This window comes from Lynx rufus, unplaced genomic scaffold (genome assembly GCF_022079265.1).
Source record: "Lynx rufus isolate CCGP_SWC_20201006 ecotype Redwood Valley unplaced genomic scaffold, mLynRuf1.p SCAF_12, whole genome shotgun sequence".
NCBI classification, from domain to species: domain Eukaryota; kingdom Metazoa; phylum Chordata; class Mammalia; order Carnivora; family Felidae; genus Lynx; species Lynx rufus.
In genome coordinates, this window is record NW_025814826.1 from 52,678,378 (window position 1) to 52,692,307 (window position 13,930).

Sequence of the window (13,930 nt, forward strand, 5' to 3'; positions counted from 1 at the left end):
CATTTTGTAGTAGTTTTTTTTAAGTTTATTTATTTATTTTTGAAAGAGAGAGAGAGAGAGCACGCAGGAGAGGGGCAGACAGAGAGAGAGGGAGAGAGTCCCAAGCAGGCTCCATGCTGTCAGTGCAGAGCCCAGTGTGGAGCTCCAACTCATGAACCATGACCTGAGCTGAAATCAAGAGTCGGACGCTCAACCCACTGAGCCATCCAGGTGTCCCAAGCTTTGCAGTATTACACCCAGTAGAACTCCCAAAACATCACTCATTTCAGCAGTCAGCCCAGCTTCCAGAACATAACCTGAATCCTCCCTCCTGTCCTCATTGCCAGCACTGCTATCCCAGCCCAGGCCACCGTCATCTCTCACCCGGACCACGGTCGCTGCCTCCTAAGTGGTGCTTCAGCATTGCCCCCTGACACACCAGCCAGAATGTTCTTTGAAAGAGATAAACCCGATTGCATCTCTCCTTTGTTTAAACCTTCTAGTGGATTCCCACCGCATTTAATTTCTTTTGTGTTTTAATTTTTTTAGAGACCTTCGTTTTCCATCAACCTAATTTCCATTTCGTTTGCCCTTGTGAAAGAGCAGCTTAGGACCACTCGGTGGTTGTTCCTACCCATTCGGTGGCCTGAACAGTGGAAGCTGCGGACCAGTCTTTAGGAGGGAACTGCTGGGTGGGCACAAAGGGCACCTGCACGCCTTCAGACCAGCCTGACTTCAGGCTGAGTAGCAGTGAACTCAGCAGCGGAAGCAGTCCATTCACCCTGAGATCCCTCCATGATCACAGCCTTTTTGGCAGTGGCCTGCTCTTCCTTTTCAACCCCTTCAGGATCTCTTCAGAGAGGGGGCACGACCTTCCTTATGGGTTCACCGGAAATGGTGCTACGCATGCGCGGAGCTCCCCAGGACAGCACCCACCCCACCAGACCCACCGAGTGAGCTCCCTGGTTGCAAGGGATGGCGATGCCCACGTAGCACAGAGGAGAGTCTGTGTCACACAGAGCAGTGTGTAGGTAGGTTAACATAAGACACCTCTGTGAGAGGCTGGTGGTCAGCCCTGGGCTGAACGACCACACAGAAGTCTCGGCTCCCAGGAGGCTGCCCGGGTCTGGTTAGTGAAGTTTCCAGGAGCAAAGCGGCCGGGAATAGGAGTGGCTCCAGCAGCAGCAGGAGACTTCAGCCCAGCTCGCTGGCCAGTATTCCCAGATGACCCGATACTGACATCAGCTGGGTTTTCAATGGCAACAATGGCAGGAGCTGCGAGCAGCAGCTTCTCCCAAGCTTCACTTTTCCTTCTGTAGGCGTACCGTTCCATTTGAAAGCCAAGGCCCGTGCCACCCAAGTGGGTTCCTGCTGCAAGAGATTTGAGAGCATCCTCCTTTATTTTCAGGACATCAAGAGCTCCGGAGATGGTGAAAGTTTCCCGGAAGTTACAACGTGAATGCAGAACAACGCCGAATGGACTCCTCCCTGGGTAGCGTGGAAAGGGATTCCCACTGCATTTAAACTAAACTCTAATCTTGCCGTGGCCGAGAGAGCCCTAGAGGTCCGGCCCCTGCCTCCCTCTCTGACTTCACCTCCTCCTACTCCCCTCCTTGCTCTCTGCCCCAGACTCACAGCCTCTGGCTGTCCCTGCAACACAGCGAATGTGTTCCCCACCAACAGCCTTCGCCCTTGCTCTTCCCTCTGTCTGCAACACACTTGTCCCTGTCCTTACAACAGCTGGCTTCTTCTCACCCTTCAGGCCCACGCGTCCAACTCCCTGTGACTTCTCCCTGAGCAGTCCTCCTCACCCCCATCAACGCTCCATCATGGCACCCTGCTTTTCTTCCTTCACAGAACATCCCACTACCTGCCATGATTGTATTTATTGTTTGCTTCATTTTCTAATATCTCTTGCCTCTAGAATGTGGGGTCTTTGTCCTGTCGGGTGACGGACCTTTCTCCAGAATCTAACACAAGATCTTGCGCATACCAGGTGCTCAACACATTTGTGTTGAATGAATGAATGAAAGAACCTGTTAATTTGCGGTGTGGAAAGGTTTCCTGGAGGAGATGACCTTTGGTCTGATTCGCGAAGCAGGAAGGGGTCTCAGGCCAGGTGCACAGGGCGGCAGAGGATGTGGAACAGGGAAGAGATATGTAATCCACGCCAGGGGGCACCGTGAGCCAGGCCTGTGCAGTGTGCGCTGGGAGCATCCAAGGTGAAATGACCCAAGCTGGGCAGAGGGTTGGAGGGAGGCTCCAAGGAGATGTCGCTTGAGTCGAGCCTCGAAGACTGAAGATAGAGCTCACAGACAAAGACAAGGAAGAGGCATTTCGGGCAGCGTAAGCGTCCTGGACCAGGCAGAGTATGGAAGAGAATGGTGAGAAGGTGCCTTGCCTGCTAAGGAATCGGGATTTTCCCCCGAGACTATAGCAAATAGAATGCTGATTTCACCAACCCGTGGAAAGTTAAACAAATAAACACTATCGCCGAACAATAAGCAACGGGACTCTGGCAAGAACCACAAGGATGAGTTAGGAAGGCTTGAATAGATCTGATTTAAGCACACATTCAAATGATTATATATGCACATCCAAAACATATTGTTTTTATAACATTCGTTTGTTCGAATGGCTTCATGCATGACTAGATGTGCACGCTCTGACAGGCTTCTCTGACTGCGGTGAAGGATCAGATATTTAAATTTCTAATCTATCGTACTCAATACTTTTGTAAAATACAGCAAAAATGGCGTGAATGTCAAATTGCAGTGAACGTTCCTGAACGCTTCTGCTCAGTTTCTGTATTTCCTCCTGGCCTGGTCGGAAGCACGTGGTGAGCCAGCTCTGATCCATGGGCCACACGGCCCAGCTCTGATCCATGGGCCACATTCCATAGACTGAGGAATGTCACGTTGGGCACATTTTGGCTTAGAATTCAGCACACACCCTCTGACCCACCAAAAATAACAAAAAGAATGTCTTGAATTTATAGATCCAATTTTATGAGTGTTTGTATTTCATTCAGACATGTTCATGTTCAAGTGCCCCCGATCGGTCTCCGTTGTACATACAAGGGTCACGTTATTCAATCTTAGTGTTTATTTTGCACGGGATGGTGAAAGTGGCCCAGGCTGTGGATACATGTGATAATTCAGGTCTTACTAGATCAGATTTTACTAGACAGATATTCTATGAGCTTCGGTATCGTCCTCTGGAAAAAAAAAATGTGAGAAATAACACTTTCATTTCAGAGTTGTTTCGCAGATTAACTAACGTACGCAAAGCACCGGGCACATAGTAGGTGCTCAGTAAATGTTGGGCCCTTTACCTGATTCATTTCATTCCTTGTCGTACCTTTAGCCACGGGCCGGAGGAAAAGAGTGGTGCTGTCTCATCCGATAGCCTTTAGTTATAAGAATTGTTGAAGTCTGTCCTCAGACTGTTTGTGCTACACCCACCGCAACAAATCCTTCATCCTAAGCAATTACAAGCAAACGCTCGTTTTGCAGCAGAGCCAACCCTGTCTGCTCCCAATGCAGTTGGGGTGATGATAGCTCTGGAACCTCATAAAGCTATCCTGCTCAGGTTGTCCTCGAGCACTTTGAACTGAGCTGGCTGTAGAAGACAGCTCCCTTCGGCTTTTTCCCTTCCTTTGAGCTTGCATTAATTACTCCTTGAGTTGAGTTTAGAGACCAGAGCCAGATGTGTCAGATCAAAGAGAAACTGGGCCTCAGGGAAGGAAATGGAAATTGCCCCAAATGCCTTCAGGCGACATGAATGGCAATGACTTGACAAGCAGGGCCTCACGGGGGCTTTGGCAGCATCTGGGCAGACTCTCTTCGGATTGCCCGAGAGGACAGAGGGCTTGCCAGACCAACACTGGCTGACAACATCCACCCTGCATGAAATATGTGCTTCCTGGCTGCCTTACCAGTCTAGGCGGAAGGTATGGGAATTACGGAACCACCATGAAAACAGTCTTTGGCTCTGAACAGCGACCAAGAGCATCTCTGAACCCCAGCCCTCCTCCCCTTCTCCATACCCTGCCAAGCCCTGCCCTGGCAGGTTTGAGGGGGGCCCTGGCAGCTGCTAAAGGGCACCCTGGGATTGTTCGGCTTCTCTCTGCTCCATGCTGGTCCCCGCCTGCTCTGTTCTCTTTTCCCTGACTCCCCCTCACGATGAAATGGGCCGTCCTTGCAGTACTTCCCAAGGTACTGATAAAAGCCAACAAGATTCCAACACACCCTGGGTCTAATCTCAGCTCCTCCTCTTACTAGCCCTGTAACCCCAAGTCTCATCTTTCTCACTTCCAAATGATGCCTGTGACAATGATGCCTATCTCATGAAGTTGTGCAATTGATCGATAATGTGTTATAGCGCTTAGCGCCGTGCTTGGCACAGAGTGGATATTCAGTAGATACTCTTATTATTGTTGTTGTTATTGTTATTACTAACAAGCAGTTGGCATGCCTGTTCCCAGACCATCAAAGGTATATTAGTTTCCCAGGGCTGCTAGAACAAACCGCCATAAACTGGATGGCTTAGTACCATAAACTGGATGCCTTAGTACTATAAAAATGTATTCTAGAGACCAGAAATCTGAAATCAAGGTGTCAGCAGGGCCCTGCTCCCTCTGAAGGCTCCAGGGAAGAATCTCTTCCTTGCCTCCTCTGGTTTCTCATGGCTGTTGGCATTCCTTGGTGTTCCCCGGCTTCTGGCCACATCATTCCAATCTCCAATCTCCATCTTCTTTTCTCTGTCTTATTTTCCTTTGCCACTTTCTTCTGAGGACACTTGTGAAGGCACTTAGAACCCACCCAGATAATTCCATCTTATCTGTTACTATATAAGGTAATATGCACTCTTTTGCCATACAGGTAATATTCACAGGTTCTGGGGACTGGGACCTTATTGGAGGTCCTATACCTTATTGAAGACCACCATTAAACCCACTACAGAAGACATTCCCTAGGCAAATGGGCTTGGGAAGGAAGGCTTCTACTTGTTTCATGCTCAAGAGTCTCAAATCCTCACGGCATTTAGTTATCATCTGCAAAACTCTCTTTGCTGTCTTTCTGGGAACCCGTGCATGACCATACCATATCCTAACACAGCCACTAGGTCCCTGGAACTATGATATATACACTGCCTGGTGGTGAGTTTATAGGATGGTGGAATAAGACAGAATAGGCTATAGTGACTAGAAATATGTAACTGGAACAAAGGAACTCTTAAGAGGGAAAGAACATCAAATTTTGGCTCACATTATACTTAACAGTGGGGTTGCTGTAGATGGGCCAAGCCTGGGGTCATTTGAAAACTTTTTACTACATGGGTGATACTTACTGATATTTATCATCTCAGAGATTAAAAATTAAAACATTAAAAATGTTTATTAATTCATTTAAACAAGCCATGACATATTAATGCAAGTCATATTTTTATGTAAAAAATATATGTTCCCCCAAACCAAATAACTTAGTGAGAAGGGTGGGACTGTTTGGCATTTTTGTAAATTTCTTTAGTGTCTGGGTTAGAGAGTACCTCTGGATTCTCATCTGTGCCTCTGCATTCAGTCCTGTGTGATATACTGGTTTCACTGGAGTTTGGGAAGAAAATTCTGCCTCACTGAGATACACAGTTTGAAAAGGGGGAGCAGGGGAGAGGCAGAATTTAATAGCCTTTCCAGGTAACTATGGGTGGGTATTCTTCTCTGATACCTCACCCACAACTTGGCTAGTGATAAATTCTTCAAGATTAATGACAATTTGGAACCTGAGATGTCAATGGGCTTTTTGAACTCGGTTCCGCTAACATCCGTTAAGCTATCTCACACTTTAAATGAGTGTTTTACCCATGTATGGATTTTGTGCCATCGTGCATTGATCTTTTGGAAAATGTTGGTTCACTGAGCTGGGCAAGTGTTCTCAATGTTAATCTGGCTCATGGTGCCAGAGAAAAGAGTTTCAAAATTCTGATTTTCACTTAAAAATGTGAATATTGCCACTGCCACAAATTCTGCCAGTAAGGTTTTTTTGAAGTGCCAGATTTGTTTCATTCATTTTTGAGAAACAATCTGTTAAATACCCAAGGCTGAATAACCGTCGTTTGTCAGTCAGTTATTACTATTTTTTTTTTTTTAAGCAAAAATGGCGTTCCTTGAAAACAGTGGCGAAGTTCAGGTCCTATCTCAAACAACAGCCTGATTGCTTTCCCCCTGGATAACCAGGCAGTTTGGTGTGCAGGAGAAGCATTTTAGGTGCTCTATACTTTCCATTTCACTGCATGGAATATTCCAAAGAGATGTACTCAAAGTCAAGGTTTAATACAATTAATACTTTTTTACTGACTCATCACGGCCATTCTTAAGTGAAACAGACGATTTTTTGCAGCTAGTACATGAGGTAAAGGACAACGGCACCGACCCCCAGAGCAGTTTGTACCCAAGACCTTGGTTTGCACCAAGGTGCCACATTTTCACCCACATTGCTTTTACCTCACCAGTGCAAATGTCAACACCATAAAAATAAATAAAACTGGCGGAAAGGCAAATAACATCTTAGTGTTTTTGGGCAAGCAGGTTTGACATCATGCATTCCCTGAAAGGGTTTCAGATTCCACAGGGATGCATGCACCACACTTTCAGAAGCTCCCTTCTAAGACACCTTCTAGTTCTGGGAATCCATCACCCTTACCCAACACCAAATTTCTTAGACGACTTTATCTAAACCCGTCATCACAGTTGGTGCCACAAGAGAGAAGAGTAGCCCCCACATTCCTGTTACCCTTCATTCCACTTAGATTCTGAATCAAGGGATGTGAGGTATGGTTGGAGGTGGGCAGGAGGGTATAACTCACATGCGAGCGTCCAGTTGAGTCCACTGGACAGCATCCTGTGTCCCCCCTGGGTGATAGAATATGAAGGAAGTGGCCTATTTCAGGGTTCCCATAGAGTGTCTAAGACCCTTTAAGTCCTTCCTGGGCACAGTGTTCAGGAAACCTTTTCCTTTCTGCAAAGCTGTTTATCTCTTTCCCCAATTAATTCTCCCTGACATCTAACACTAGACATTAAACAGTGATTTCTGGTCTAGGTCAGCCACTCTACAACTATTTATAATCCTGCAGGAAATCATTACTCTTTGCATTTCAAGATGAATGATTGAAAAAAAAATTATGGCAGGTCATGGAAACAGAATTTCAGAGGGTGGTTTGGGGACAGAGTGGCCTGGTAAATAATTATTTTCTCTTGTCCCTAGCTCTCTAACCGCACGGAAGCCTTTATCACTGTCTTCCTGTTGAGTGGCTTTTAGGAATTAGCTGGGATTCGGAGAATTGGGGAGGCGGGACGGCAATGAGATTTGCATCAAGGCACAAGGTTTTCAGGGTATTAATAAATCTAAATGTGTCCTGTGAGGACAGGCAATGTGGCTGCGGAACACAGGGGGATATTTAGAAGTCTGCAAAGAATCTCTGAAATAAATGTCAGTGTAGAGACCGTTTGGGGTTTGGTAGCAGGGTGAAATTGACAAGATTTCAGCATAGTAAATACAATTGATCTCAGCCCTCCTCCTCTGGAGCCGTCAGGGGGCATTCTCTGTGACCTCGAGGATTTTGTCAAATCGCTGCAAAAGAGGTAAAAAGGTCTCTCAAAGAAAACTGTGTAACAAGTCACTGTGCTGGCTGGGAATTTCTACGTCCCCATTCTCCCTGTCACTTAGTCTCTTCTCTAGTTAACAAATATCATGGTTTTCACATCTACCCTCTGCCTAACTCTGAGCAGGGCACTGGGGAGAATATGAAAATTATTAACATCAAACCCTTTACTTCAAGGTTTCTAATTTTTTGAAGGAAATAAGAATTATGCACAAAAAAATGATAAAAACAATACGTGAAGTAATGAAAAGCGTGGCTCTTCTACTTCCTAAATGTGTGACATTAGATAAGCTTTCTGAACTTCAGTTTTCTAGTCGGTAATGTGGAGATGATCCTAGCACATCCTGCACTGGGCTGTTTTGGACATTAAACGAAACGACATGTGTAAACAGCCCCGTACAGAGCCCATACTTAGCATTACAAATATTGGAGTCAATTATAAGAACTATCATTTTGGAGTGACTTTCCCTCCAAACAATAACCGGGGAGCCTTATTCCCTTTACAAATTATGGAACCTAAAGCTCAAGAAAATAAAATAACTCATTATACCATGATACCCTTCAGATGAGAATTATTTCAAAAGAGTCGAAGGGACAGACATTGAAAAGATATGGGTCATTGATAGTTGTGGTAGCTGTTCTCCAAAATGGCCCCCTAGGGAACCATTGTATTTGTGTCCTTGTATAGGCCCCTCACTCAGTGAATGGTTCCTGTTCCACAATAAATGTGGCATAAGGGACGTTACATGACGTCAGAGGTGGGTTAAAGGAGGCCACTAGCTTCCACTTGGCTCTTTTGGGATGTTTGCTTGCTCTGTAGATGCTCCATTTTGGAGCTCAGCCTCCATGTTGCCAGGTGCCTAAGCCCACGCTGCTGCCCCAGCCAAACTTACAGCCAACAACCCACACCAGCTGATAGTCTTGCGAATGCACCACTCTGAACTCTATCCAAAGTCAAGCCTTAAGAAGACTACAACCCAGATGATATTTGACTACAACTGCCTTTGAGAAATCCAAGTGAGAACTGCCCAGCCAACGGGGGTGGGGCAGGGGACATTTCACCTAGTATGTGGAATGATACAGGGAATCTTTCCCTCAACCTAACAATAAGAAATAACTAGATGATCCGAACAATCATAAGTTTTCTGGAGCATGTCAAAGAGCTAAAGTTACAAGGCAACTAGGTTAACTCAACTCCAAAGGTCGACAAGCCACTCCAAGAAGAGATATCAGCTATAAAGGATCTACTACACACCAGGAACTTGGAATATTTTTTATATTATTTATCTCCAATTCATACAAAACTAAAAGTTAGATATTACTGTCCCATTTTGCACATGGGAAAGCCAAGGTCAAGTACAGAGTAGTGGTTACATCATAGGCTCTGCTGTCAGACTACTTCGGTTTGATTCCCAGGTCTGTGACTTACACACTCTGTGACTGTGGGCAAATCTTCTCTGTGCCTCGGTCATCCCTTTTATAAGATGGGGATAATAATGGTACTTTCAATAAATGAGAGAGTGAAAGCATGACATTTGGCAATGTAAGCCCTTAATGAATATGACCAGTCATCGTTAAGTTACTTGACCCAAACCACACAGTGAGAATGTCTGACTCCAAAGCTGCATTCTCCCCAAAGAAATATTGTTCGTGGTTGTGAAAATTACTTTTGTGAAATGTTAATCAATGTAAATAACATAAGTTCAACAGAACTAATATGAACTCAATCAGACTTTCCTCACTTGCCATGATCCTCTTGAGGCGGCATAGCCAGGGATGACCAGATGTTTGCTGAATGTCTTTCTTAGGTTCCCACCCCCCTCCCCTTTTTTGTAGTCCCAGTTCATTGAGACTTCCGCTTTGATGAATCTCATTCCATTATGTTCCATTTAGGTAACTAAGGATCTTCAAAGTATAATATATATTGTATTTGCTGTGTAAATGTAAGAATATCAAAGCGAAACAAGTCTCCTGGATAAGTTTATAAATCAATCTCTCTGGGCTCATTGTGTAATATAGGTTATCAAAGAGATACAAAGACATCAATGGATGAATGGATAAGTAAAATGTGGGTGTATACACAATAGAACATTATTCAATCTTAAAAAGGAAGGAAATTCTGGCACGTGTTACAACATGGATGAACCTTGAAGATATTATGGACACTTTGCTAAGTGAAATAAACCAGTCACTAAAGGACAAATGTTGTATGATTCCCCTTAATGAGGTACTTAGAGTTGTCAGACAATAGAGTGGTGAGTGCCAGGGGCGGGGGGAGGAGAACAAGGGAAGTTAGTGTTTAATAGGTACACACTTTCAGTTGTGCAGGATAAAAAGAGTTATGGGAATAGACAGTTGTGAACGCACCAACCCCTAAGATACATTCCCGAGCTAGTTTCGGGTTAACTAGTTTCAGTGCCACTGAACTGTGCACTTTCAACATAGTTTAAATGGTAAATTTTATGTTCGTCATATTTTATCACAGTGAAAAGGGTTTTCAAAGAAGGAGAATATACGAAAATTTGGAGGAGACTAAAGACATGATAACAATAATGTAACATAAAATATTTGTGAATTTCTTGTTCTGAGTCATGCTTGGAATGGATCACGTGTGAGTCCAACATCCTGGTGGACAGTAAGAGAAAATAAAATCTAAATTCGGGGCACCTGGGTGGCTCAACCGATTGAGCGTACGACTCTTGATTTCAGCTCAGGTCAAGATCTCACAGTTCGTGAGTTCAAATTCCACATCAAGCTCTGTGCTGACAGCTCGGAGTCTGCTTGGGATTCTCTCTCTCTCTCTCTCTCTCTCTCTCTGCCTCCCCCTGCTCACACTCTGTCTCTCGTCAAAATAAATAAACTTAAAATAAAATAAAATAAAATCTAAATTCCTCAAGCTTCATTTCTGTCAATGCTACGAGGCCATACCTATTGAAGGATGGACTCCAGGAATTGTAACACCTGTCACTGAGGGCTAGAAAAGAAACAAGATAATCAGTTGTCAAGGATATTATAGATGGCGTCATTTCTAAGGGACAAAATCTAAGCTTCCTAAATAGAGGAGGCAAACGGGGAGTGGTCAGCTGCAACTGAAGCTCATTGAAGGTCTCTGTGTGGCCAGCACTGAACCGGGCATTGCTGGGAAACACAAACTATAAAGTATTATTCTTTACTGAAGGAGCCAAGATCAAGTCGGAAGACAAACCAGTATCGTGTAATCAGAACCCGTTCAATGCTAAGTTGTGTGGATTCGCCATATACATTCCACGAGAGGTCAGGATGTGTGGAGGTCTTGTATTATACCAAGTTGGCTACACTGGAACTGTGTTTCCCAGAATTCCCTTCCCTGCATGGTTCTGAGTTAGCATTGGTCACAGAAAGAATCTGCAATATTTGAAAGCAGTCATTATGCTCTGAAGGTCCTAGTGGACCAGCACTGCATGCTGGTGCCTCTAATGAACGCGGCTGGTCTGTGGGCTCTCGTTGTTGGTGGGGGAGGCAGTCGGCCTGCAGCTCTTCAGGCCCCACCGGATGGCCTCCTCTGGCATCCCTGAGTCCGGAACAGGAGCATGTGTGACTCTGTAACAAAGAGCACCAGCTTCTGGAGGGGTTGCCCTCATCATCCAAATTAGAGGCAGCAAGAGAAAGATGGGGGTTTCAACCCCTCCTTGTGGGTTCCACTTTGCCTTTATGGGTTCTGGTTTGTCACTGGGTGCTCCAGATGGTCCTCACTCTTCTCCACTTCACATTCATCTTTTCTCCCTAACTGCTGGCCTTGCTGACCTACAGAAACTCCAAGCCCAGCACCAGGAGTAGAAGCAAGTCTTACATAGTTTTCTTCATCACCTCCCACAACTGCCCAAGGTCTAATGTCTTGGGGGCATCCCTGACTCCATATGACCCGTGGTGGCTCTGCTGGCCTAGTAGAACCGTCACTGCTAAGAGCATGGAACAGAATAATCGGGCAAGAGAAGGTATATGTGAGCTCAGCCTTAAAAGCTTAGAGTTTTAAATCATTAACATGCCAGCCACTTTCTAATGCTACTTTCCAAACATCACTCGTTCATGCCTCAAGTGTTCGGTCACAGGCCTGTGTGATTTCCAGCTCAGTACATACCAACCTCTAAGATACATTCCTGAGCTAGTCTCGGGTTAACTTCTTTTTCGGTGTGCCTGATGCCCACAGCTTTATGATGGATACACACTAGCAAAGGCTATAAAACCCGAGAGATAAGCAGGGGAAGGTTTAAAGCAATTACATTCATAGAGTTTAATACAATCATCAGGATGATATCTGGGCTTTGGAGTGGAGAACTGAGAATGCATTCTGGCTCCACACTTTCTAATCACTGGGCTTTAGCCAAGTTGCTTAACTTTACCGAGCCTCAGTTTCCTCATCTGTAAAATAGGAGGATAACCCCTTCCTTATCAGTTTTCTGTGACGATAAAATAAAAACATGTGTATAAAATGCTTGCTATAGTGTTTTTAAGTGCTTTGTAGTATACCAAATAATTGTATGTGTACACATGTGTGTGCATGCATGTGGGTGCCGCCCCTCCCCCCCCCCCCCCCCCGCCCACACACACACAAACTCACTATCAGGATCAAAGGGCTCCATTATTTTGGTCGTTGTGCCTTATCTCCAGTAACTGGGATGCTTGTCTATAACAAATAAGTGGATGGGTGGATGGATGGATGGATGGACGGATTGATGAATGGACAGTGATGTTTGCTTTGCTAAGGAACTCCAGAATAGAAGGGCCACTGGGAAAGAAATGGACCTGAACATCATGACTTTGAAACAGATGTTAAGTCAAGGACATGCCTACAAGAGAAATCACTCAAGATTGCCACAGCATCAGGCTGTGCCAGGTTTTGTCCTTGCTTCCCCAGGGTCTGTTCTTCAAGCACCATGCTGTTCTGGGTTTCTCTCACAGACTCTTAGAGCCCTTAAGTCCCTTTTATGACCGTAATGTCATTAGATCTTTGCAATAGCCCACTAAGGCAGGAAACGTGAAAATTAGTGTCTCCATCTTACCATCAACAAAAGGAGTTGTAGAGAGGCTTGAGCTGCCTGTTCTGATATCTAACCAAGGGCTGGTTCCATCACGAGCCATGGCTGGACCAATGTCACTGAGCAGAGATGCAAAGCAGAACCACAACTGCCACGAGAAGTTTAAATTCGAGCCCTGCCATCTATTGGCTGTGTGACCTTGGGAAAATTACTTAACCTCTCTGTGCCTCCGTTTGCTCTTCCACACAATGAAGATAGTAATAGTACCTACCTCTTAGGGTTGTTATGAAGGTTAAGATAGTTAATATTTGTAAAGTGCTTACAATACATGCTGGCATACATAGGTGCTACATATGTTTTCTTTTTTAAATAAAAAATAATCATCTTTGTGGGACTTTTATCGAAAGAACAGCTGTGAAAATATCTTTTTTAATTCAGGAGACTCAGACAAAGGGAGCGAAATGCGAAAACATCTCCCTGAAGCATCGCAATGCATTGAGCCCTTACAATCTCACAGGCACTAGATAAGGCACAAAATGATGACATCTGAGTCATCCAGTCAGGAAACACGTGTCGCATGCTGACTGTGTGCCCGGCACTTTGCTACGCACTCTAGATGCGACAGTGGACAACACAACCAGGCCCGCCGTCTTTGCGGAGTTACCATCGTGGGGAGGGGAAGTGGAGATTTTAGGGAAAAAAAAACCCCAATAAGTTAATTACAGCTTGTATTTAAGGGCTTGAAGGAAAGACAGGCCGTGTACTGTGATCAAGGACAATGGCAGGAAGGGGATGCTTAGAGGGAGGAAGTCAAGGAAGGCTTCTCCAAGGAGGCGTCAGGTGAGCTGAGACGGAAGGGCTGCGAAGGTTCTGCTCACAGGGCTCAAATCAAGTCATTCTAGTGGGGCACCTGGCAGGAGCATAACCACAGAGATCCTCACGGCGCTACCTCCCAGGATTGTTCTGAGGAATAAATATAATGAGGTGTGAGAAACACCTGGCACAGGGCCTGGTACACGGTCAGTGCTGAGCATCCTTGCTGTCCCCCGGTAAGTGCGTCACTTTGGAGGAGCAGGGCTTCTGCGTAGTCAGATGGGGCGCTCTTCTGGGCCATCTCTGCCTCCCAGAGCAGCCTCCATTCAGGAGTTAATTCCCTCAGATCAACACACCTTTATTAAGTGAATTTACTTATGAGGCACGTTAAAGGTACGGTTATGATAAAAGATACAAGTAGAATCCTAACCCTGCTCTCCAGGGACTTAGGGACTAAAAGAGGA

General features: G+C 45.3%; 1 pseudogene; it reads right to left on the reverse strand.

The window, feature by feature from the left end:
- Positions 1 to 586: 586 nt before the first annotated feature.
- LOC124507563 (40S ribosomal protein SA-like) lies at positions 587 to 1,856 on the reverse strand (annotated as a pseudogene).
- Positions 1,857 to 13,930: the final 12,074 nt, after the last annotated feature.